Source organism: Coturnix japonica, chromosome 2 (assembly GCF_001577835.2).
Source record: "Coturnix japonica isolate 7356 chromosome 2, Coturnix japonica 2.1, whole genome shotgun sequence".
In the NCBI taxonomy this organism is placed as follows: Eukaryota; Metazoa; Chordata; class Aves; order Galliformes; family Phasianidae; genus Coturnix; species Coturnix japonica.
The window spans coordinates 99,523,462-99,547,753 of NC_029517.1; the positions used below are offsets into that span (position 1 = coordinate 99,523,462).

A 24,292-nucleotide genomic window follows, 5' to 3' on the forward strand; every position below is an offset into this window, starting at 1 on the left:
TTTAAAACTAATTAGTATTCTATTGAATACACTGTTTATCGAGTTATTTTTTGTCTGTTAGAAATTATCAATATTGTCATTCAAATTCCCCAGTATTTAATATCTTAGTTTTTCAGAGAACATTTACCAACTCGTAATCTTCCAGATAAATTATCAATGAAAATAAATATGCAGAGAAAGTTGAAAGCCTTCTCTGATTTAAGCTTTTGCAAAGGATCATTTGCATTTTCAGTTTACAGCAAGATATGGCAACTTAGTAGAAAGAACAGGAGCCACAATTAGAAAACTATTTTTCTTTTCAATGTTAAATGTTTCTTGCATTTATTTTCTGAAGGAAAATCCACACTTTACATGAAGAATCAGAAAAGGCATGGATTGACTGGTGAAGAAAATGGAATTATTTTGTAGGGTGGAAGAGACAGCTGAAAGAAGAGGTATCTGCATGAAGAGAATTCTTCGCCAGAATTTTTGAGGAATAGGAGTTTGATGGGATCTTAGTACTATCATCAGAATCTTTGCACAAAAATGTGTACTAAGTGATTAAAGGTCAGTGGTATCTGCTAATAACACTAGGCAAGGAGCACTGCCAACACAGAATAAAACCAAAATAATCTGTTGGAATATGGAAGGCAGTTGATACATAATTTTGGTTCTATAAATGCCAACCAGTTTGAAAAACTGAAAACGACGAGGACTTGATCACAATCAACTTATGAAGGCAGACATTATCCCAGGTTGCTCCAGCAAATGCACTGATTAAATTGGTGGTATTTTTCACCAGAAGCTTTAATTCCAGCTTGTGAACTACTTTTGCTTCTATTTTAGAGATTTTTTTTCCTCAGTCCATGTAGTAAAACCTCTTCCTGCAAGCCAGAATGAAAAATCTGTTTATCCTAACAGCTCCACGGTAATGCATGAGAAAATATATGAAAACTCCAGGCAGACTGACTGAAGTGTTTATCTTAATGGAAGTCCCTTCAAACATCATCAGTGATAAAAAGGAAAAATGTGATAGTGTGATTATAATGGTTGACAACCAGAGGATAAATGGAATAGAAAAACACATAAATAGATTAATGTGGATCATTATAGAGCATAATGATTCAAGCCACAACTAAATAATGCTGCTAATAAATGCTGTACAGCTCAATTGCAGTAAACCAGGTGTTCCCTGAGGAACAGCACTCATGCTAATGAAAGAGGCCACCTAGTGCCAAGTAGGCTGCAAGTCTTAATTCCCACTGCACTTCTGAAACCAACCAGACTTATTTGTCTGTTTGCAGTCACATTATTCATGGACAATCCAGATCTTGAGTCTTTTCTACTCCCACTCTGAACACAGAGGTGGTATAGCCTATCAGTAAGAAGCTCCTTGGGTAAAATGTTTAGGTGATTAATGTATTGAAGCTGAAGGAAAAATTCAGCATTGCTCTGCTAGCTTACACCTGCTACCAGCCTTCCCACAGGGCTCAGAGCAATACCTCAGAATCAAGTTCAGCTCCTTGATTAAATAAATAGACATATTTCCACATTCCTAAAGCTCTGGCATTTTGTACAATAAACTAGTAGTCCTTTCTGCCAAGTGTTTTTCTTTTTTTGGACTTAATTAGATTAAAAAAACAAACCAACCATAATTTATTTCAACAATTGGAAGATTAGCTCTGACAAACCCTTGTTCTAAGAATGAGTCACTGTCTTAGTATTCTGTCTCCTAGTCCTGAAGACAAAAGTACGCTATTCATTAACTTCAGGTATCTCCACATTCTCCCTTTCACTAAAAGTAACAAGTTTTGTGGTTTTTATTTTCATTGTTAACATGTTCTGAAGAAACATCATCATGTGAATGTTGCCGTGTGCTTCCATGGTTCAACCCCCCCTTGCCCCAGGTTCTAGTGTTAGCCACCACTATGGCCAAAAAGCCACTGTGACTCAGCAAGAAAGATGGCAAAATGGCGTTTATTGGGAGTAATTGAACTTTATATACCTTAATCACTTCGTCTACGCCCCCTAGAGTGTACATTTGAAATGCACGCCCAAGACACATCACAAGGTAAGGGACTGAACAGGGGAGGTACTATCAACGTCACATTAACACCTACAACATCTCACCCTCCCCAAATACAACAGAGTTCTGCCTCGTTAGCACTACAACATGTGAATTTATTGTTTATACATGCTGCAGGCTTTTGATTACTTTCTGGGGCCACGAGGAGGACAAGGAAGGGCAAGAATACTATTCAAGCATCAACCAGATTAATCTGGAGCCATCTCTATCATCTCTGAAACACCAAACCTGTCCATCAGTATGGAGGTAGGTGTGTGGAACAGAAGCTTCCTTCAATGACCTCACTATTGGGTGCTGCTACTCAGATTCTGGCTGTATCATATCTGTGACAAAAACAAGCTGAAGTTTTGAAAAGGTTCCTTGTAACATCTGTGATGCTGAAATGCTAAAATCAAAGACATAGAATCACCAAGGCTGGAAAACACCTTCAAGATCATCCAGTCCAACCATCCACCTATCTCCAATGTTTCCCACTAAACCAGGTCCCTCAGTACAGCATCTAAACATTCCTTGAACACCTGCAGGGTCAGTGACTCCACCACAGCCCTGGGCAGCCCATTCCAGCACCTGACTACTTTTCCTCATAAGTAATATTTCCTAACATCCAATCTGAATCTCTCCTGGTGCAGCCTGAGGCCAAAAGTATCAAAAGGTAATCCATGACTTTATTTTTTCTACATCCACTGATATGGATGCACTGATGCAATGAATTCTCATCAAATGTTATCAACACCAGTCTTTTTTTTTCTCTTGTGGGAAGAATAACAATTATATAACTTAAGCTCTCCTTTAGAAATCATCAAGTTGTGGTACATCAGTCTCAGTTTTTATCAGGTTTTAGTTTATGCAAAGAGCTGTGTAAATTTTTTTCCTTCAAGCAATGGTAAAACAAACAAATTCAAAACAATACTATGGATACAAAGTGACAATGTAATATCTTGCAGATGACAGAAAGCAAAGTGTTTTAAATATCAAGAAAGACAATTATATTTTTGAAACCCAAATGTTTTCTCAAGCTGTTTTTTACCTCTTTTTTAATTTTATTTCCAGTCCAGTGCAAGCCAAGAACAGCAAACCATCCTCAGATCTCACATGTACTTACTACAAAAGCGCAGCACAAGTGCTTTATACACAAGTGAGAAAAACGTAAAATGTGGAAGCTCCCTTTTCCTTGACAGTACAGAAATTTTAGCACTGCCATCTACTCATTTAAATTGTAAAGTTATGAACCAATGGTTAAATGATGATTTATGATTAACTAATAAATTATGAATATGGTTACATGATTCTGCAGAACATTTCAGATCCACTGAATAGCTGAAGCTGTTTTGCTTACATAGCTGAATACTTAAGCATTAGCTAGTAAAAGAACAGTTTAGCCTGCTGTATGGAGTCAGGCTAGAAGTCCTTTCAGTATGGAAATCAGTCTTCATATGTGGACATTAACCACTGGGAGATATAGTTAGTGAGACACTCACTATAGCTAGAAAATAGGGGAACTAACCTCTTCAGTATATACAAGAAGAGGGCAAATGAACAACATGTACAAATCCCCTCAGTATATCTTACTGGGAGCTTTCACTCCTCAAAGTTCAAGACAGGGAGAACTTTCCAAATCTGTTGCAATTTAACCATGCCATGTAATCCAGAAGGCTTTGATGTCTGTGCAAAATCTTATGCAGTAAATTCTTTCAACTCCTGGCAATTTGTTCCAGGATTTACTTCTCTTCAGTTAAAAATAGCTTAGTTTGTTTCTTCTTGTATTTAACTGCTGCTGCCTAGTGAGTTCTCTGTACACGTTAGTGGTGCAGCATGGAGGAAAGACTTCCAACTCCCATCTGCTGAATATCTTTGTACCTTCAAAGTGTTTGTAAGAGTTAAAAATATTAACAGAGACAGCAGTGAGAAAATAAGAACCTGCAGAAGAACCTGTAGAGAAAATAAGAACTTCTCACAGAAAGAAAACCAAAATTGTAAAATCATATATACATGAATATAATTTCAATAGGATGAAAATATTAAAGTGAACTTGATATTTTATGCTACTGTTCCAAGCACTGGCTTGGGGATACCAGGAGCCAGAGAGGATAAAGGCAGAATTCAGATCTGCTGTCAATATGTTCCTCAACGACCTCTGCAGCAAAAGTGAGAAAACTTCTGATGCTCGTGTAGATATTTTTTGATCTTATGGTGACTCTGGGATTCAGTCTTGTCTGATTTCAAAGAGCTACGTGTGGAACTTACCATTTCCTATACAATAACTTATGGTACCTTATTATTTATGTACAATGAAATATTGACATCAATAAAATCAAAGACTGCCCTTTGCCAGAGTTTAGCTAATATTTTTGCCAACTGAATTATAACTCAGTTCTGACATTTTGCAGTTTATCTTCTCTTGTTTAAAAAATAAAAATAAAATATAGTCATTAGGCAAAATAGCAAGTCATTATTTTACTTCCTCTGAAGTGAGAGCTGTGAACAAAGGATGGGAAATTGCTGGTCACCATGGAAATCTGCAAATCATGCAGTGTATTTGGGCTTGTTTAGCTTGGAGAAGGCTCTGGAAATAACTCATTGCAGACTTCCAATACTTGAAGGCAGCTCATAGGTGGAAGGGGCACCAACATTTTACACAGTCTAATTGCAACTGAACAAGTGTGAAAGGCTTTAATACAAAAAAAGGGGAAATTTAGGAGAGGTGTTAACAAAAGATTTACTCACAGGGTGGTGAGGCACTGGCACAGGCTGCTCAGAGAGCACAGCTCCATTCCTGGAGGCCAGGTTAGATGGGAACCCGGGCAGCCTTATCTGGTATCTGGGGGTAAGGACTGTATAGACTTTAAGGTCTCTTATAATCTAAACCATTCTATGATTTATGAGCCTTAGTTTTAGGCAAATGTGTAAATTATATAAGTTTTTGTTCCCTCGGGAGAAAACAAATTCTTACCCTTTTCTTAGCCTAAAGACTAAATTATTTTTTACTGTAAAGTTACCGACAAAACACCCAGGTATATGAGGGGTAGAATTCCAAGTTCTTTCCACAATTTGGCAATTGCCTTTAATAAGTCTTGAGTATGAAAATCATCATTACTATTAGTTTGAAGACACTTGAAGATGCACATTGATGCAGAGGGATTTCTGAAATCTCAGCATAAATAAAATTTCTTCCCAATACAATTCAGTTACATTAACAGGGAAACCAACAACATCCCAGTGATACCTGCTCTGCTCCAGACAACACCACATCTGTGTGTTTCAAGCTTCTGTACTGACAAGTAAGTTTCCATCCCATGCTGCCCACAAAAGACAGATAAAGTAAACAAAGTTTTATGCTTTTCAAAAATCAGATGATAAAAAATCAATGATATGAATATGACTGTACTTGCCCATGCAAACTGAATCCCAGAGGTAGTTCTCCAAGACTATTTCATGAGTACACATGCCTATGGATCTCCTAAGTTGGATGGGGGAAAAGATAAAAAGTGCACAGTGAGTGTGATGATGCAGGAGATACAGCCAGAGCTACTTGGTACCTTGCACTTAGGATTTTCAGCTGCCAAGTCTGTTGCCGTGTGCACCCATGGTCCAAACCCCCCTTGTTCCAGGCCCCAACGCCACCGCCCGCTAGGGCCAAGAAGCCACCGTGACTCAGCAAGAAAGATGGCAAAATGGCGTTTATTAGGAGTAAATAGCATCTGATATACCTTAATCACTTCGTCTACGCCCCCTAGGGTGTACGTTTGAAATGCACGCCCAAGACACATCACAAGACTGAACAGGGGAGGTACTATCAACGTCACAGCCCGAATCCTCGTTAACGCCTACAACATCTCCCCCCTCCCAAATACAACAGGGTTCTGCCTTGTTAGTGCCTACAACATCTCACCCTCCCCAAATACAACAGGGTTCTGCCTTGTTAGTGCCTACATCTCACCCTCCCCAAATACAACAGGGTTCTGCCTTGTTAACGCTTACAACACAAATGTTTCCCTATAGCAGGTGGGCTGGCAAAACAGAGGCAGTCAACAGTGACTGAACTAAGAGTTTCACTTTAGAACTGTAAATCTTCTACATGGTGGCCAGATCTCTCAAGCCCACTACACTGAATCTTGACAGCTTACCCCACTATATTGTATATGAGAGCAACAAGTAAATACAGAAATTTGCTTCCAGCTACAGAATAATGCAGTTCGAGCAGCTGAAAGTTTTCCTGGCAGTATTTTCAGTGCAAGGGAATTATTTATTGCTTGTACACATTAGCCAACAGAAAAAGTAGAACCTGTAGGCAACAAGTAAGCAACACTGTTTGGGTATGAGTCAGTGCTGTGACTCCTTTGTTATTTTATTCACAAAAGGGAAAAATCAGATGTAAGAAAAATAAGAAGAACAAGACAAACTGTAAATTTCTAAATGGCAAGTTTCATGCTGCTTTGTGCCCGGCATTTGTTTTACAGGGCACTTCTGCACAAACTCACCTACCCAAATCTAGGATTCTTGCTACTGTTCCTACACTGGAAATACTGATCAGCATACAGTCTGTGGACAGCTGATTCTTACAAATGGATTTTCGTGGACAACCTTATCTGCTTTGCCAGCTACATACAGACTTTTACATCACAGTGCATACAGGCAAGCAAATTTCATCTCTATCACATTGGTTATAGAAAAGAAAACACACTTGGGCAGCATCTGCACATAGTAAACAAAGAATAAGTGAGGAATGTTTGAAAACCCTGTCTTTGATTTTCTATATCTGAAACTAACCCTGCTCAAAACTCCATGAAGCCACTGAAGTCTGTGTTGCTGTTCATTTTCTTCTGCAGAAAAAATATATCAAGAAGAGGAAGCTAAAGTATTCGTTAATAAAAAAGTGAGTGGAGAACAATCAGGGGAAAAAAAAAATCCAAAACCACAGAAAATCAAATTACAGAATATTAAAAAGTCCTCGGTAACACAGAGAACAAATGCCAGCATAAATCACTAGACACGATGGACATTGCATCTGACTGTTCTACTGGAGTAATAGTATACTGCAAGGCAGCTCTGGAAACAATCCATCAGTCCACATGCAAGGTAATAAGAATGGGCACAACATTCTGCACACTGTCCAGGGAAAATTGATGTCAGAAAGCTGGGGAAAGAGTAGATTTTATTATCTCTTGTCTCATTATGAATAAAACAAACATGAGTTCAATAGCCATTTAAAACTTAAGAGTCTCTAGAGATTTTAAAAGGTGTGTAGAATTGCTGTTCTTAAAATAGATATCTTGAGCTTTGTTTATTAAGTATTTGTTTTATGGTGAATGGAACAGAAAGTAATGTCTCAAAAGAGTTTTCATTTGTTTGTTGTTCCAGATTGTGATTCAAATTTCAAACAATGTAACTGCAATTTTGGATAGGTGAATATGAAGATATTTGTTTTACCTTGTTTTAAATTAAAATCAAGACCCTCATAGCTACAAAGCCAATATAATACCTATCTTCTGAAGATGTGTAGATTTACTAATGGCACTAAGAAGGTCTGATGTTTTCCTTCACAACTCCAATGGCGTTGGCCAGCACAGTGCACTGAATGCAAGTTTCCTGATACAGTAATGGCTGTAGAATGGTACTGCTCTGCAGAACACTCCAAAAATCTGATAGGTCTTCTACCCCTAACAACATGCGCTCACCAGTTACTGTCCATCTTAATAGAGTAATCTGAGTTGAATCTTAAGAACTGAAGATCTCTGAAATAAACAAGAAAATTTTTGCAAATTGAGATAATATTCATACATTTCTACTCAAGAATATTCTTATACTGTATTACTAAGCAGAATGAAGTCTGAATATCTACCTGTGCGACTTATTGTGAGATACCTTTTTAGCAGGGTAGTGGGACTCAGTCTCTTGAGGTCCCTTCCAGATCCTACAATTCTACAATTCCCAGGTTTAGGCTGAAGGTTCTTCTCTTATATTTGTTTCTTTCTGTGAGGGACAGCTGGATATATACTTCTGTATACACCTTGTTTGGAGTAACAAAACTGTTCTGTGGAGGATTAGTTAAACCTTGCTATAATTTGCTGTTCTCTCTCACGAAGACTTTGTTTTATGAAATAATTCAGTCACTGACTTTTTATGGATTGGAGTATAAAAATCTGTAGGCATCATGTTCTCACTTTGACAGTCCTGTTTTTCATTTTCATTTCAACTGCCCCACTAACTTTAAATGCTTTAAAGTTACCAGTGCACAGCGCTGCACAAAAAGAAACCCAATAACTTTACAGTGACAGTCTCTTTCACAACCACTTTCTTTTCCTTTAGTACAGTATAATAATTTCTATAACGCAGGTAAGGGCCTTCCAGCCATAACGGTTTCCTATAATTTCCTGAGTTTTCATAACTCAGCAAAGCATATATGCGACACTAGAAAACTGCAGTTTCAGAGCTCTGGAAGATTGCTATGTAATGCTATAATGCAATGCAAAGCATAGCAATGACAGCATAGTAGCAAAGTCCTAGGCTGCAGCAAGTGAGGATATGCTCAAATGCAGCAGCTGAAGACATAGAAACAAAGGAGAGAACCTGCTTACCCTGAAGAAGACCTCAGGTAGGCAGGGATCTCCATCAAAATACCCTTACCTCCACTGTCAAACCTTAAATGAGATCTGGGAAGGGGTGGATTCTAGCTTCACCCCTTTTGGTCACCTAGGTGCATTGTGTGCACCTGAGCTCCTCTGCTTTGGCTCTGACTTCCACCAGGTGCTCAATCACTGGTTCAAGCCATGATTTAGCATTTCCACTACACACAGGGCCCACAGCATGCATAGTAAACCTGCAAGGCTGAAGTAGGACCTGGCTTACAGTGTTCTACAGCTAGAAGAGATTAAACAGCAGAGCAACACAGGTAAAGGGCTAGATTTCAAATTATTTCCCTCTGAAAATTCACTACAGAGTCAAAACTCAACGCTGCTAATAAAAAGGGAAGATCAGTCTTAGTCACTAGGAATCTCTCCTGAGCCAGTTCCTCGTTTTTAGAGAGGTAGAATGTAGTTGACACTTCTTGTTTGGTTGTTTTTTGTTGTTTGTTTTTTATTTTATTTTATTTGTATTTTAAGGATAGGAATATATAGGAATGATGACCATCACAAAATTATGAAAGAAAATGGTAGTAAAGAGCCATTCTGTTTCTTTTGTATGAAATAACTGAACTTCAAGAACACTTACTTGCATCTATCTTTTTCTGCTTGGCAAAGACTCTAGTGCATAAGTGCTATCCAAATATGTGCCATTTAAACTTAAAAGCATTTTTATAAAATTGTCTCGGTCCTTATTCCTTCAGAAAAGGAGTCTCTTTTATAGCAAATGAAAAGAATGCAGCCAAGTCATTCATCTCCAGGGAAATCGCACATTAACAGCTCCATCTCAAATGATGTGTTACTGTACTATAGGCAAAGATGAATCCATCATTGTGGTTTTACTTCTCAGACCCTGGCTTGCTATACTTTATAACACTACGCCATCAAAACCACAAGACAGGAAAACCCTTAACAAATGGCCAGCATTCCTGCAGGTATTAAAGATCACTTCCCTTATTTGCCTTGCTTGATGACTGTATAAATTCGTCCTGGCAATTATTTTTGAAGCCTGCTGAGAGTATGAATAGAAACCCAAGAGGAAAGAATAGATTGAGATTGTCAAAGAGTTTTGAATTATTGCAGTTTATTAGGACTAAGCTCCAAAAGCTCTTGCTCGTTTATTTTTTGTTGTTGGTTATAAGGACATGCTATCCAATGCAATTTTTTCAGCTACTAATGGCTTCATGCTTCTCAGTATATGCTAATTAGTTATCAGATTCCACTAGAAGAGTCTATGCTTGCCTGGCCTTAACATTGCTACTAGATTATGTCAGGGTCTCTGTTTTGATTGATAGATGTAAATATTGTGTACTTGCCCAGCTGCTGATACACTGGGAGACTATTTTCATTTTGTCATCTGTGCCCCACTGAAGCCACAGAATTTTACTTATTTTTTAATATTTTTTTAAAAATTTTTTGTGAAAATCAACCAAACCACAGGTGGGTATTTTGTTTGTTTGTTTGTTGTCTCTTCACCTTTGCACTCTCTCAAGGCAGCTGTAATTTACTGATGCAATGAGGAAATCAGACAACAAAACAATTATTTGATTGTGTTCTCATCCTACAGCTGGCAAATTCAAACATAGAAAATGTGTCACAGCTGAGAATTCTTATGGAATAGATGTATTTTCATAGTGAATTTGACAAAAAGAAAGAAAATAAAAGGTTTATTCATCTACTTCTGTGTGATACTATTGATATTGCAGCCTATACAGTAAGTAACAATTTTCTTTGAAGACTTCTTGAGAATTGGGCATCCCGACTCTAGGAAAAAAGGGTACAGCCTTGAAATAGAGAAAATTCTTGGCATCTACTCTCTTAGCTTTATTGTTCTCTCCCAAGAGTTGATTTATTATAATAATAATTCTCCAACTTCACCCAAAGTGAATATTTTCTACTTTTCCTTTTCAGACCTAAATCCATTCACCTAGAAAAATGTTAGTTCATCAGCTATTTTCTAACCTGTATCTCTGTAGGACAGGTTCTTGAGGACATCTATGCAAAGCCACAAGTACAGTGTGCAAAAAATGAAGTGTAGAAGATCACATTCTATAGTATCAGAGCACAAAGCGCTGATGCTCACTATGTATGCAACCAGCCAAGTCAACATGAAAACACTTCTATGCAATGCATTGTTTTCACTTGTTATAAATTCAGACTCTATCAGAATAAAAACCTCAGCTGAGATTTTTTGATAAATTTGCTAAAAAGCATCAGAAATGAACAACTTATGTATTTCTGTCAGTATCCTTTCACCAATTATCAGACAGATCTCAAAAGCTTTCTGTAAGGTAACTGTTATGTCATGGACTGAACTGGTGATTGAGCACCTCATGAAGGATTATGGAAGGGGTGGGCCCTGGTCTCATCTAAGGGCTAGTTTCTGAAAAGAAAACATCTCCTGGACAAAGATTGCTTCATTAGAAACATGTTCCTCAGCCAAAGACCATCATTGCCAGCTGGGTGAGTCATACTTACTCCTATATATGACTACTGATATCCTTAATAATACTTTATCTGTTATTGTGAAGAACTTGTCAGAAGCAGTTTCACTGCGCTGTAGATCAAACACCTGCCTGGTCTCTGGGTTATTTTCTTTTTAGCTCCTGCTGAAGTTTCAGAAGGAGCAAGTGTATTTTACTGGTTGGAATTATCAGCCAAGGAACTTGATAAGGAATTTCTTATGGTGATGCTATAGGGGTGGAATAGAGAAGATCCTACGTAGCATCTCTTGGAACAGACTAAAGTTCTAGAACTTGTATAAAAATGTGATACTTATAAACAAAAATATTCTTGCTACATGAGAAAAAAAAAGTGCTAAAATAAAAACTGGGAAAGGAAGATGAGCAGATGCCCAGAACTGAGAGTGAAGGCAAGACTTTCAGTGGGCCTTAGCTTCACAGCCAAACTCAACTTTCTGCTTCCATGGATTCGTGGTCCAGATTTCATAAAGAAGGTGTTTAAGTGAGACTGAGAACAGCCATACATGCTTCAGAGAACAGGACCTGAAGTGAGTACTGCTGCCTGCCAGGTCATGCAGCTCACTGCACTACATTCCCACCATCCTTAGGCCCTGAGCCCCTCTGCCAGCTGTTTTGCCTTCCAGTCAATTGCTCCCTTCACATTTGGGGGGGAAAAAAAATGTGCAAACACATACTTCAGGCATAAAAAAAGCCACTAGACCAACTCTTCTACAACACCTTCTGCTTCCTGCATTTAACCAGCCTGGCTCTTTAGTACACAGGCTGCCTTCCTTCACTGTCTGCTGTACTATTTTCAGGCTGCTCACCCAGGCATCTTTGTCAAGGAAGGAAGCTTAACAAATGTTTTTATATTGCATTTGTATAAACAATGTATCATTAAATGCTTCTTGATTAGCATAATAAGAATGTTGTTGTCTTTTATGGAAAAGTTAATGTTGCTTGTTTCCCAGTGGCATGGATTTATTCCAGGCATAGAAGCAGCTCAGGTCCTGTGACTGAAATAAGTGACCCATCAATATTTACAAGAAAGATGAAAGAGGCAAAACACAGACAAAAACAGAAAAACACACTGTAATTTCAGGTACTTTTTTCTTTGTCAGAATGTCTGTGCGATGAGATGCTGAAGAGGAACAGTCCAGTGAAGAAAGGATTAAGAGCAAGCAGGCAGAAAAGGTGTAGGAGAAAAACACACAAAGATATTAAAGAAATGAAAAACAAAAGATAATTTTAAAAGTTACAGCATACCACAGCATTCACAGTGAGGCAGACGCTCAGTTCTGCTGCATGTCAGAAGTTACGTAACCATTTTTATAAATATTGGCTTTTTTCCCCTCTTTATGCCTGGCACTATCAGAGGCCCTGAGAACAGATTTAAATTCAATCTATGCTTGTTAGCAGTGAGATACCCATTCCAGAATTTCTAGCTGGCTGGTGCTATCCAGATTCAGTTGAAGATGTTATGAGTTTCTCAAGGGAAAAATAAAACCACCTTCTTCCAAAAGCTGTTTTGGAAAGCTCCCACTGTGTTAGTGCAGCCATGATCACTGCAGAAAGTGCTTGAACAGACTCCTTCCTCAAAGTGTAGAAAGTGCTCTCTGTAGAAAGAGCAAAATAGGTTTGTCAGAATCTTGATTTTGTCTTGTCCAAATGGAGTGATTTATTTCCTGGGACATTGAGGCAGGCCCTCTGAGAAAGGAGCAACACTTCAAATCTAATATGTTGGTTCCTTAATATTATTTCTGCTTTCATAATTATGAGGGTTGAAACTAGATGACTTTCCATCCCAAGCCATTCTATGATATATTAAACTGTAGAAGGACAGTCAGTTTTTATCATTCGCATAGACCACAACTAGTCAAAACAGTGAAAATTAACTCAAACCTAGTAACAGAGTAGCCTAAGGCTATAAACATATTTACTAGAGCAGTCGAGCTTACGTCTACTTCGCTGGAAGTTGGTAGCCACAAGCAAGAGAAGAAACTGGAGTCAAGAAGCAATACAAGGTTGATTTTAGGAAAAGCATTTCAATTCAAAAACTGGTTAATATATCCCATAACTTCAGAAACGCTCTTAGAAACATAGCTTACGCAGAAGTGAGGCATGAAGCACTGAGTATTGTGCTTGTTACTTGTGTTAAGCAGAACTCAAAGTTAGCATGAAGAGATAAGAAGAAAAATTGTTTTTCATGTCAAGTGCCTGTCAGCTTTTGTATTTCAGCTTGGGTACAGAAATATTCCATTAGCCAGCATCTAGACAGCAAATAACAGAGGAAGTATAAATGTATGCACATAAATAAATATAAATTCCTACATATATAAAAGCAACATGATTTTCTTCCCTATTTAAGCTCCCATTTTACTTTTGCAGAAGTTAAAGCTTTTTTCATATATATATATATTTAACACACACACACATATATATTATATATATAAGTATATATATAAGTGTGTGTGTGTATATATATATATATATAAACGCTTTTAAGACCTTTTAGTAGATGCCCTTTACAAAAGGTGACTGACAAAAAATCAGACTCTGAGTGATAACTTGTTTTCATTGTCCTGTTTGCTCCTAGTCCTTTCCGTTCCTGTTCACCTATACATTGATTTTTCCAAAGAATAAATCTCTAGATTGTTTTTAGCATCTCTGAGTTTGGATTTCCTGATAAAAGTAGGGAGAAAAAAAACAGCATGAGGGGAAGATTCTGTCCACAAATAGCCACTGTCTTGGCTGAGAAGTACATAAGCAAATTCTTCATGCCTCCTGATTTGAATAGCATATGCTTACTGTCAGTGCTCCTCATTCCAGCAATGCTTTTAGCAGCCTGAACACAGTGATAAACACATTGTGGCTATGGACGATGAAGGCCAAGCAGCAGCCCTAAGGCGAGAGCTGGCCAGGCCTCAGAACAGATGACAGGTTTTGCCTCTGGAAGGGGAACAAAAATTTTTCTGTACCAAACGCCAGATGTTGGTGGTTGAAAAAGCTTGGAAGTATTTCATTTGAACACTTTGACAAGGGGTAAGTAATAGGAAAGAGGAGGTGAGGGAAAGGCATGAAGGGTTCAGCAGTCTCTACCAGACTGATAACTTGGCTACATCAAGAGTGAAAAAAAGATGATTACACACAAAGTGGCTTCATCATAGCATGCAGTAAGTGATATTTGCTTTTCTGCCCAACTCCCTGAGTTTCACATCGATCAAGTTTTCTGCAGACAGAAGATTTTATTCATCTTCAGGCCCAAACAGTCACAGAACACTTATTTAAAAAAGAATTCCTCCAGTTATTACAATGCTTAACCATGCAATGTTTTGATCTCCAGACAGAGGACTGTATGTGCTGGAGACATGTAGTGACATAGATCTTGCTCTAATTTTCGTTATGAATCTTTCTTCTTCCAGTTAATGCCTTCTGCTTTTCCGAGACTTCAGCTTTTTCCAGGGACAAACAAGGACACATGCTACCTTGTGTGGAAAACAGACAGGTGCAAAAATGACTACATAGCTACATCAGGAACTCAGAGCCCCTACTTTGCCTCTTTCATTTCAAATAGTGGGGACCATGCCTGCCAGCAAAGCAGTTTCTGAAGGTGTAACAACAAAAGAGCCTGAAGAAGCTTCCAGGCTCTCACATAAAGGGAAACTCACCTCATAGTCTTTCCCTTTGTGTTTCCAGAGCCTACTTCAAGGAATGTAATTTTGTGTTTTCAGAGACATATCATACAGAAAACAGAAATTAAATGAAGTATGGAAATTCAGTCTTTTAACAGGTAATAAGAACCAGAGCCCTTTCCAAAATTCATGGGGAAACTCGGCAATAGGAGCCCAATTAATTCTCACCAGTGCTGTGAATATAAAATCAAAAGTACAGCAATACCTAAAATCATGCAACAAAAGAGCTTTTTGGTTGTTCTATGTCTATAATTAACCTATCTGTTTTCTAAATAAGGTCCCAACATATAACTGACCAGCTCTCCCAGTGGCTCAATATAAGGAGATCAGAAGCTGCAGAATCTGTACTAAAGTATTGCTAGAAAAGGAGGAATGCAGTTACACAGTAAAGGCCTCAGAAACACAGCTGTGTGCTCTTTAAAGTGATGTGTATGGATTGCTCTACCTCAGAGCCTCCTCTGAGCAGTTAATCACATCACCTTGCTCCCAACAACATTGTAGGTCTGGCAGCATAGATTTATTTGTTTTTATACATTTGTATTTTAAAGACAGATACTGCTGTCACTATTTGTTTTATTTTCACTTTATTTGCCTGGCAAGGCAGAAACAATACAGGATGTTGTTTTATGAAAGCTGTACACTTTGCTTGGGTGACAAAACAAAGAAAGCATTGGTTTTACATTGACCATTTGCTATATGGGGGGAGGTTAAAAAAACAACAACACTAGAAGTGACAAAAAAAAAAAAAAAAGAGAAGGGAAGGGAATTTATCCAAGTTTTCTATAAGAATCTCTGTGTTACTTGTCTTCTAATAATCTTGTTCTGCAAATATGCATTTATCTTGATCTCAGGACACAGGTGTCAAAACAAGGCAGATGCTGAGCCCTGGTTTTCTTCAGCATAGACCCCTTAAAAGTGCTTCTACACTTTCATAGCTGAAGGTGAATGCATGGTCCCATTTATTTCAGGTTTCAGGGTGGGCAACAGATATCTCTAAAGACAGTATGTCTATATTATAAAGGAAGGACTGATGTTGTTACATGCTGTTGCACTTTATACCCCTAAATAGTGCCCACTAGTTACCTCTCTCTTTTCCAAAAAGGAAAAAAATATATATATATATCTTTAAAGTCTTTATAAATCTGTTCTTAGAATGTACTGGTTAGTACATTCTTAGAATGTACTTTATTCAAAACATTGTCCTGAGAAGTAGTTACTCGAATGGAATAGCCAAACTGATGAAAAATCAATACTGATTTTCTGTCAATAGGATTTTTGCATTGGTATTTTGAGTCTCAGACCTTTAGATATTTTTCAGTGAAGAGTGCGATGAAGCAAGAAGAATGGTAATGCATTTTGAGATTAGCTCTGTTAGTTGCATTATTGAGCAAGAACAAGCAGCCTCCTTTGCTTCTCCTCCATCTAAATCATAGTAAAGTTATTTAAGAGATTGTTTCTGTCATCAGGAAGATAAAAAGCATGAGTACAGAAGTAAAAGCTGGGTACATGTGCTAAATGGCCAGTGAGTAAATTGCATTTCTGAATAAACCTTGACATGTTAAAAAATATCACTTATAAGTATGCTAAAATAAAACTTTGGCTTAGTGGTTTTAATAGCTACAAGTCATGCAACAATAAGCAGCTCTTTACACTCGGTCTCTGTGGAAAACTCTATTTGACAATGACCAAGTACTGTTATAAGCCTCTGAATAAACAGCTCGCATCACCATGACTACTGTTTTAATCATTTTTATTGCTGTTTAGTGCAAAAGAAAAAATGCTCTAAAGGAAAGACATTTCCCTTTACTCTCAAATTCCAAATCACATGCAAGAGATCACAAGAAGTGTCACAGAAATACTTTAGTACACAGGAACAATTAAGCATATGTTTACTGAGACATTCCAAGATCTCAGAGTAAATAGATGTATGGTGGAGAGGGAGGTCACCAGATTTTCAGAAAACTTGTTATCAGAGCACCAAAAAGTTACAACAGATTACAATTAACTCCTTGTTCCCTCATTATAAGGGCTGACCTACCTGACTGTTAGAAATTTTCATCTTATCATTTCAACAAAGTTCATCTTAGTCAGACTGAGGGCATGAAGCAGAAAACAAAATGGCAAAGACATTTTCCCCACAGCTGCGGATGCTGCAGTCCATGATACCAACTGCTCAGCAGTTGCTTTGGGTGAAGACTTTGCAGCTCCTCTACCACAATCCCCAAAGTTTCTTAACAACACCTCTACAACAGAAGTGCTGGAATCATTCTGATGTGCAATATCACACCCTCAGTTAACGTAGACATACTTGGAATAAAGCAAAAATAAAAAGATAAGTATGAAAACCTAAACTGAGGGCACCATCTGTGAAAGACATGAGATGATTCAACATAAACAGCATGCTACGTATATTTATAGAATATATTGAAGAAAGTGTGGTGTGTTATCAACTAATGAATAACACTTTTGTAAGTGATGATGCTTCCTTTTAACAAGTTTATGGCCTTTTTGGTCTGATATTACCAGATTATTACTGCATCTCAGTAACAAAATTTATCTTAAAATGTAATTTTTAAACATTATCCTAATTCAGTCCTATAATTAAATAGTTAGCAATTTTAGTAGTGAGCTAGTCAAACTAACAGCAAATAAGAAAATTTAAGAGAGCAAGCTTGTATGTGACAATAAGTTTGACAGAAGGAAAAAGTAAAAGAATGCAACTGTTCTTGTCAGCAAAAAAGGAAGATTGCTACACGGAAGCCAGAAATCTTAAAAAGCTCAGCAATATTCTGAGTTTCTAAAGTTCAGACAGCTTACCCAAGGAGCTTTCATTCTGAAAACAGTAAAAGCAAAGAGTATAACTTGACTTTGATATCTCGCATGTCAAAGCTAAAAATTTGATCTAGTTTTTTTGGATCTTGTGCAAGACTGACAGTAAATGAAGGACTGTACTTGCTCAATACAACCCTTCTTACTAGGAGAAAGCTCCGAGGAGACCTTATAGTGGCCTTCCAGTAAACAAAGGGAACCTACAGGAAAGCTGGGAAAGGACTTTTTATAAGGGCAGATAGATAGCAACAGGACAATGGGAAACAGCCTTAAACTGGAAGAGGGTAGAGTTAGACTGGATATTAGGATGAAATAATTTACCATGGCTGTGGTGAGACGCTGGAACAGCTTGGCCCAGCGAGGTTATGAATGCCATGCCATCTCCCTGGAAGGACTCAAGGCCACAGACTGGACAGGGCTTTGAGCAACCTGGCCTAGAATGAGATGTCCCTGCCTATGGCAAGGAAGGCGGAAGAAGAGAATCTTAAATGTCCCATCCAACCAGAAGTCATTCCAGGATGAATTGCAGTCAAAGGTTATTGGGCATGATACAACTGAACTGACTAGGTGGTTCTATTGTGTCATCTTGAAACAGAAGACCAGAGAAGTGTCAACATGCCAACAGTTGTAGCTTTTGTTCTTATAAGTCACACTGCTACGTGCCACCTGGATAATCTCCAGTAACTCATTCCTTTCTAATCTATAGCATAAGGTACAGACACAGTGATAAAATCCACACGCTTAGTCCTAACACAAGTTGCAGAATGTAATCTCAGCCTTTGCCTCCCCCAAAAAAACCAGAGCAAGACTCCTCAGAGAGGTATACAGAAGAATAGGATGCAAGATAGAACAGATAACAACTCAATTTGATATAAGGAAGGAGTTATCCACAGTGAAGGTGATTGAGCACCAGAACAAGTGCCTAGCAAGACTACAGAGTCTTCATCCCTGAGATATTCAAAACACAGGGGAAGGTGCTGATCAACCTGATCCAATTTTGAAGGAGGCTTTTTTTTTTCCCTCCAATTATGGAGCTTTATGTGACCCTACTACTTCAAGTTCCACAGTTCTATGAGGCTTATGCATAATAAAGAGGATAAAGTGTCTATATTATGCACTATGATTTTTACTGGGGAAGGGAAAGGAGAATGGCTGCTCTGCCAGGGTCCATTTATCATGTTTTGGAGAAATAAGATTTCTTCTCTCAGGACTGTGGCATTGGATTTTAATTCATGTCACATCTGATGCCATCGAGTCCTTCTCTCTTGAAGAACTATTCATGGGAACAAGGTGAATTCCACAGTGCATGCACGTTTGTTGGCTTATTATACAGGTGGATATGGATGAACATTCAGTCAACAGGGGAAAGGGAAAGTAAAAAGAATATAAAAGATAACAATACTAAAAAATGTTGAAACCTAGTTTGGATTGAAATTTGTCTTCCTCCCCACCTTTCTTCATTTTGCAACTTAAGTTTCAAAGTTTCAGCATAGATGTTACAGCCATGGAACAAAACCCCATACTGATGGGGTCATAATCGTGTTTCCTAAAGTTAAGGAACAAATCCTGACATCCTAGACAGCTAATCTTAAAGGAACCAAAAGTCATTCTCAGATTCCACAAGCAAAGCAATCCCAGACAGGAGTGGTCATAATCGAGTCTGACTCCCCAACTGATTTATGATACTCTTTGTAGTTTCCTTCAGTGAACCCTGACACAGTACTTTTCACAAGCCAAACCCGCTAGCTTACTCAGACATCTTTAACTGACATCATTCTGTTGTATTTTTATTTTTGTTCAAGATGAAACTTAAATAATTCTGCAGTTTAGTTGCTGTAACTACCTGTTTTTCCTTATGTTCCTTACAGTCTTTGAGTTTCAGTAGTCAGAAGAGCACTCAAGTCTTTCAGAAGTTCTGATCATATTTCAACAGGTGAATCTCTAATTATACATACTGTAGTTTCATAGCTTACTTTTGGTCCTGCAAGTGGATTACTTTTCCCTAACACCCTACTTAAATCTATTTCAAATTCTCATGCTAAAACAAAGCCATTGAGGGATTTATGAAACTAATCTTTAATAGAAGAAGAAGTACACTATTTAGTTTAAGCCATTAAGTTCCTGAGAACATATAAAAGTCTACGGAAACAGTACTAAAGTATTCAGACACGGAATAGCTCATCATAGCAGAAAGTGATGTCTTCAGCATCCAGTTCAGGGCAGGAAAATAACTCATGTATTTAAAATAATAGCAAAAAAACTATGAGAATAGATTGCACTGAGCAGATTACCTGGGGGAGCTGAGAAGTTGCCATCACTGAATCCTTTTTAAAAGGATAAGCTGATCTTCATTTCACTCTGTATTCAGGCAGGTTTATTCCTCTGCACATAATAGATGGATGGAAGACAATGGATTAATAGATTTACAGTAGGAATTAAAAAAAGTCTTTTCACAATTCAACATTTTTGAATTCTTCCCCTTCCTTGAGTTGCTAACACCATCAAGTATACTTTATAGTAAGTCTCAAAGGCAGAAAATGAATATGCTTTATTATTTCAGAAGCTGCATCCTAGCTCCACTGCTGAGCTATCTTTCACACTGTCTTATAACTTCTCTTTGCAGGAATGCCTTATGTGGCTTTTTTCTTCCCACTTGAGATCACTAAAGTTCCTCAAGACTCAGTCAGTTACCAGTGGGAGGGATCCGTCTCATGACTTTGGACAGAAGGAGGAAGGGATACATTCTGAAATTTAGAAATGGACTAATTGAGAAGGTACAAGATTTGCAGGCTGTGGTAATTCACTAAGCTATTTTTATTTGTCTGCTACTTGTCTAGGTCAGCAGATAATGATACCAGAATTTCACAAAGAAGTAATTACGTTCAAAGAAAAAGACCCCTGACTTTTCTTTATCTCTCAACTTGGACAGCATGAGCTACTTAAAGTATTCATAAGAAAGCACAGCTAGAGATATTCTGTATGCACAGATAATGATTACATAGTGTTTTCTCAGAGCATAAAATATAATGTTAATATTTCTAATGACTAGCTGGCACTACAGTTGTCAGCAGGCACAGCTCCACCAGCCATAATAGGGTCATACTTCATTGACCAAGAAATAGATTTGGTCTATAGGTTTTAATGTCTTCCTGAGGACCTGCTCTATTAGACTAGACTTACAAATCCTGAAAGTCTTAACTTACAGGGCTTCTTGGGTTATTCCTAACATTGCTCCTTTATCTTCACTTTCAGCTGAGAGTAAGATGCTCACTGTTCCTGCTGAGCTGCCATTGACACATTCACCACCTCAGATATCAATCAACAATCCTACAGAAAGAGCTAGCTCATGCCATTAAAGTTACTCAACATTCCCTCAGCTGTGAGCCACCTTTAACACAAACCATAAGTTATCTGATCCACTATAATCTTTTCTTCCTGTCTTCACAGTCAATTCTCCAGTACAGATAGTTACAATTAGCTCCTCTTTCCCTAGGCTAATGGCAACCCAACCAGATCTCACATTTTAAAAAAAATAAATAAATAAAGCACTAAAACAGAACAAAGAAACACATTAAGAACTTAGTCTTAAAAGGCAGAAACAAGTGAAGTAAAATAAAACTTATCTTCCACCTTCCACTCTCCCCTGTATTACATAGGAAAGTTTTTTGATCACCCATGGACATCAAATCACAGGGATTAGTAAAGAAAAACCTGAAAAATAACTGGCTGTATTGACAAATAAGCAAGTGATGTAGAAATCAGTAACTTACTAGAATACAGAAAACAGCTCTAATCTGCAAATACACACACAGTTTAGCAGCATGGTGTTGATAGAGGTGATGTAGATGATCATAATACAGCCTTCTATGATGTCACTGGCTGGGTGGATGGGGGAGAGTGGTGGATGCAGTCTACCTTGCTTTCAGCAAGGCATTTGATACTATCTCCCACAACATCCTTATAACAAAGCTGAGGAAGTGAACAGTGAGGATGAGTGACTGTGAGGACGAGTGTCAGAGAGTGACAGTGAGGATGAGTGAACAGTGAGGTGAGCTGACTGTATGACTGGCAGAGCTCAGAGGGTTGTCGTTGGTGGTGCAGAATCTGGTTGGAGACCTATAACTAGCTGTGTTCCCCAAGGGTCAGTGCTGGGTCCAGTCTTGTTCAACATCTTCATCAATGATCTTGGCAAGGGGATAGCAGCTACCCTCAGCAAGTTTGCTGATGATACAAAGTTGGGAGGGTTGGCTGACATGCCTGAAGGCTGTGCTGCCATTCAGCAAGACCTGGACAGGCTGGAGAGCTGAGCAGTAAGAAACCAGATGAGGTTTAACAAAAGCAAGTGTAGAGTCTTACACCTAGGGAAGAATAATTGCATGCACCAGTACAGGTTGGGGGATGACCTGCTGGAGAGGAGCTCTGCTGAGAGGGACCTGGCTGTCCTGATGGATGACAGATTGACCATGAGCCAACAGCATGCCCTCATGTCCAAAAAAGCCAATGGCATTCTTGGGTGCATTAAAAAGATCATGGCCAGCAGGTTGAAGGAGGTGATCCTCCCCTCCTACTCTGCCCTGGTAAGGCCTCATCTGGAGTACTGTGTCTAGTTCTGCACTCCCCAGTACAAAAAACATAGGGATCTCTTGGAAAGAGTCCAGCAGACTCTTCTTTCAGCGGACACAAAAATGGTGAAGGACCTGGAACATCTCCCCCATGAAGAAAGGCTAAGTGAATTGGGTCTGTTTAGCCTCAAGAAAAGAAGACTGAGAGGGGACCTGATCCAGGTCTGTAAATATCTGAGGTATGGGGGGCAAAGTGGCAAGGCCAGACTCTTTTCAGCAGTGCGTGGAGACAGGACAAGGGGAAATGGCCAGAAATCGAAGCATAGGAAGTTCCACATGAACATGCACAAGAACTTCTTTATGGCGAGGGAGACAGAGCATTGGAACATGCAGCCCAGGGGGGTTGTGGAGTCTCCTATTATTTCCATGAAAAATACAACAGAGAGTACAATAGCCCTGTAATGCAACAGAAAGCACAGCAACGACAGCAGAGCAGAGAGGTACCAAGTTGCAGTAAGTGAGGATTTGCTTAAATGTAATAACAATGGGCACAGAAAGAAAAGAAGCTACTTACCTTCTAAAGGCCTTAGGCTAGCAGGAACACCCAACAAGTTACCCTTATCTCCCCCTGCCAACGCTTAAATGAGGTGTGGGAAGAGGTGGAGCCAGGATCCACCCCTTCTGCTCACTCAGATTCATTACTTGCACCTGAGCTCCTCTGGGTTGGCCCTGCTAGATGCTCAATTACTGTTCCAAGCCATGACTTAGAATTTCTGCTACAAGTACGTTCTGATAGAGTAAATGCTCAGCTACCAAACATGTTTTTCAACATAGTCATCACCATTAGCTAAACACTTTCACCAGCGATGAACAAGATCATGCTTGCACTACTCCAAAATCTGTATGGCTGTCTGGAACATGGCTTGTCTTTTATGCCACAGTCAGCAGTGCTAAAATGCACCACTCACCTCATCACTGTGCCCTCATCCACTGTTTGGTCCTCATAAACATTCAGCCACAGTTGATGAATGTCAGTGAGTGTCATTTTTTCCATGTGGAGGAATTCAATGCCACACTTCCGTGTCAGGCATTATTTGGACAGAGAGCCCCTCTGCTGCCATCTAGCAAGGCAGCAAAATGTAATGGAATATTGGTGAGAAGGTTTAACCTCTACTGCTTATGGATGGTCCACCACCATCCACCCTTGATGTTGTGGACCAATATTATAAAATAGGAGGCATTACTTTCAGAACAGCCCCCATCTATTGTAATCCTTTAGATTGTTCTGTTTCATTGCATGCCAGAAGTGCACACTCCTCTAATTACTCTGTGAATAATATTTCTATTCATGTTGTATTCGGTCTACACAGTCATTTCCCAAGAAAAATGAACACAGAAAGACTTGTATGGAACCAGTGCATGTACAGAGTAGATTTTTACAGTTCAGTTAATTTTGAGGTGTAATAGGCCTGTAGAGTAAGCAGGAATATAAATACTTAGTACCCCTAGCCACATCTTGCTGACTTACATTAATACAACCTGTGTATTGATGACAAACTCCTTAAGTAAAGAGGGAAGATGACTGGTTATAAATGAATCTAAATGAATACCTAATTAATTAAGATTAAGATATAATATTAAAAACTAAGATATATATAATTAAAGTTGCTAGTAAATACAAAAATAACCTTGGAGGATTTTGTACATGGAACAGAAATGAGTGTTTTTTGATGCCTTGTTTGTTCAGTCTCTGTGCTCCATACAGCTAAAGCATGTTAGAATACAAACAATAATTAGTCTTTTCTTTACATAAAGCATAAAGGACATCTTTTTTTCTCTACTTCATTCTTAAAGATTTCCCTCCCTCCCAGACTGTTGAATGATTTGTTTAGTTGGATATTAGTCATTCAATAGGTGTTCTGTGCTCTCTCAAAGGAAATTTCTACTGAGCTGTGATACAGTTTATCATTTTTGGTAATTTTAAATTATTCAACTGCATAAAAAATCTTTTAGTTTCCTCTAAAAAACTTTTTATTATTATTATTATTTTTTAATTACAGTG

The 24,292-nt window shown here is 38.4% G+C and overlaps 1 long non-coding RNA gene across 3 annotated transcripts in view; it reads right to left on the reverse strand.

Annotated features, from left to right (window-relative positions):
- The window catches only part of LOC107310164, a 31,672-nt gene extending 10,131 nt beyond the window's left edge, over positions 1-21,541 (reverse strand). The window contains exons 1-4 of one of the 3 annotated variants that reach the window (XR_001553499.2): positions 21,439-21,541; positions 19,960-20,050; positions 12,658-12,763; positions 6,642-7,797 (exon numbers count right to left, since the gene is read on the reverse strand). This is a non-coding gene — a long non-coding RNA (uncharacterized LOC107310164). Of the gene's footprint in view, positions 1-6,641; positions 7,798-12,657; positions 12,764-19,959; positions 20,051-21,438 lie in introns of those variants that run through there. The other 2 variants (XR_001553502.2, XR_001553498.2) reach the window with 2 other exon arrangements.
- Positions 21,542-24,292: the final 2,751 nt, after the last annotated feature.